We start from the raw sequence: 3,374 nt of genomic DNA on the forward strand, positions 1-3,374 counted from the left end.
AATATAGCCTATGACGCTCTCAGGGTCCAGACGTGTGACTGTGCAAAATTTTGTGGCTGTAGCTGCGACGGTGCAGATGCCAATCCCGGACATACACACACACATACACACATTCAGCTTTATATAGTAGATATGATGTGTTTCATTATGGTACTGTACTACTATGCATTATAGTTATATGGGACTTTGAGTGATGTGCCTTGTGTTTAAATGTTTTTATTGTGGGTTTTTGTCTACTAATAAATTTTGCACATGGATTTATATATATATATATATATATATAAAATTTCTTCATCATTTTGGGTGTACACCTTTTATGCACGGTTCTCCTTTTTTTCTTACATATATAGCTCTTCCGTGATTGTACAGCAACCCTGTTCATATTTGTTTCTATATGGATATGCCCTTTGGTGGTGCTCCCTACTTTTTTACTCTTTGCATCTTATAATCCTTGCATCTTATTGCTTACCGGGGGTGGTGGCTGCGGTCTCTGGGTCGCTGCCGGAGGTGGCAGGAATGGGGTGATGTTGCAGACCGCAGGCAGGGATGAGGGGGGGCTCCGATGTGTGGCGTGCTGCTGCGGGGTTCTTGTGCTGCTGCCGGGTGTCTCTGGGTGCCTGGCAGTTGCTAGCCGGTGCTGCGGGTGTCTCCAGGGCCCAGCGGTGCTGCGTGGGTGTCCGGCGCTGCCTGGGGCTCTGCTGACATTTTGCAACAGGCCAGAGCCTCGGCACTTCCACGGTTCCATGTGCGGTGGTGTAACATAGTAACATAGTAACATAGTTAGTAAGGCCGAAAAAAGACATTTGTCCATCCAGTTCAGCCTATATTCCATCATAATAAATCCCCAGATCTACGTCCTTCTACAGAACCTAATTGTATGATACAATATTGTTCTGCTCCAGGAAGACATCCAGGCCTCTCTTGAACCCCTCGACTGAGTTCGCCATCACCACCTCCTCAGGCAAGCAATTCCAGATTCTCACTGCCCTAACAGTAAAGAATCCTCTTCTATGTTGGTGGAAAAACCTTCTCTCCTCCAGACGCAAAGAATGCCCTCTTGTGCCCGTCACCTTCCTTGGTATAAACAGATCCTCAGCGAGATATTTGTATTGTCCCCTTATATACTTATACATGGTTATTAGATCGCCCCTCAGTCGTCTTTTTTCTAGACTAAATAATCCTAATTTCGCTAATCTATCTGGGTATTGTAGTTCTCCCATCCCCTTTATTAAATTTGTTGCCCTCCTTTGTACTCTCTCTAGTTCCATTATATCCTTCCTGAGCACCGGTGCCCAAAACTGGACACAGTACTCCATGTGCGGTCTAACTAGGGATTTGTACAGAGGCAGTATAATGCTCTCATCATGTGTATCCAGACCTCTTTTAATGCACTCCATGATCCTGTTTGCCTTGGCAGCTGCTGCCTGGCACTGGCTGCTCCAGGTAAGTTTATATGGTAATATGTGTAATATGGCGGTGGAATATGGCTGCCAACAGGGGTGGTGCATGCGCAGATGGTGATCTCAGGACAAAGATCTCCAGAGATGACATCTCAGCGCTGAAATCTCATCTCTTGAGATCTTGGTCCCGAGATCACCATCTGCGCATGCCCCGCCCCCGATGGTGGCCATATTCCCGGAGACCACCACACATGAAACAGTGGAAGTGCTGGGGCTCTGGCCTGTCGCAAAATGTCGGCAAAGCCCCAGGCAGCGTGGACACCCACGCAGCATCGGCCAGCAACCACCGGACACCCTGTATGTCACTTGCGCAGGCACAGTTCGTGGCCTTGCGCACTGCCTTATGGGATTCGGGGTCAGTGGCCGGAAGTCCCAAATGGCGATTATTATGTAGGATATATATATACCTATTCTATGTGTATATATGTAATCTATCTTTTATATTATAACCTGTCAGTGTGTTTCTTACATTAGCCGCATATGAAATGCTGGCTTTTCAAAGGTCACCGGTGCGGTAAAATCGCACAGCACTTCCATGGTGCGAGTGCTGTGCAATTTTTTATCACACCCATTGACTTCTATTGCGGGACGCAATCCGTTTTCTGATTACATTCGCAACATGCTGCGATTTTTTTCCAGTCCGATCGTGATCCGATCCGAGCAGGAAAAAAATAACGCAGATGAGCACACTATCATAGATTAACATTGGTCCGAATTCAATCCGATTTTTTATCGGATTGAATTTATCCGATTTCATCGCAAGTGGGCATGAGCCTTTAGAGATGTATGAAGAGGAGTTTTCCTAGTATGATTTCTCATTAGACTAAAACATAAATTCCATTTTTAAACATAATATTGCACATGACCATTGAAGTAATAAAAAGTTACATAATTGCTTTCTGCTTAGGCAAAATCTAAGCGTTAACTGCAGCTGTAAAATAAATTCTCAGAGATACCTGAATATCTTGCAACATTTCTAAATGAAGATTATTTTACCTTTCATGCTGTGAGTCACTTACCTAAAATTCCTGCATGGTTATTTTCCATGTGTGACATTTATTTCTATATCATTGTGTCAATCCTACATAAAGATAAGAAAATGATTGTGAATATGAATCAGTGGTTTCATTGTAGTAAGACCAAACGGAAAACGGAGAAGCATTCCTGGATTTTCCACTAATGTGCTTTAAAAAAAGAAAGGAAATTTCACTATTTTACAGCAATAAGTTTTTCTGAACCCCTCTGCAGGATGGGAGTAATACACTGCCCATCCTAGGGGTGCAGCAGCTTCATTGCAGTGCTTGGAAGCTGTATAGGAAAGAGTTTTGGGCACTTCTGAGACTGAATAGGTGGCCGGTAACCTAGGAAATAAGCAGCAAACTACAGAATAAAAATTCTTGTGAATAGAGTAGATTTTTATTAACAGGAACCCCTTTATGGGTTCAATTAAGGGACTTAAACTCATCTGCAGGCAAACATCTACCAGAAATTGCTTGAGAGCTACAAAGTTTCAATATATAGTAAATTAAGCCAACATAATTATAGATGGGTAAATCCGAACGGTAAAGCTCAGGGTCCGTGCATGGACCCCAAACACGGACTTCTAACGGAAGTTCACGTTACTGTTCGAGTTCAGCAAATCTTGTTGAAAGGTTGCATCTCAGCCAATCAATAAGCTTTTTCCATCCCCATCACAACAATGTCAAGTATTCGCATGGCTGTGATTGGTCAACCCATATAAAAAAAAAATGTGGGGTCTCCTCTATTTTTCATAACAAGTGCAGGTAAAGCAGACAGCAGTGGTCTGCAGCTCTTAGCTGTCAACTTGATCTTGGCTGGTTCTCAAAAATATAGTGTCCCCATGCCGTTTTTTTTTAAATTGTTTTAATAAATAATTTTACAAAATGGCATGGG

Source organism: Ranitomeya imitator, chromosome 10 (assembly GCF_032444005.1).
Source record: "Ranitomeya imitator isolate aRanImi1 chromosome 10, aRanImi1.pri, whole genome shotgun sequence".
Classification (NCBI taxonomy): Eukaryota; Metazoa; Chordata; class Amphibia; order Anura; family Dendrobatidae; genus Ranitomeya; species Ranitomeya imitator.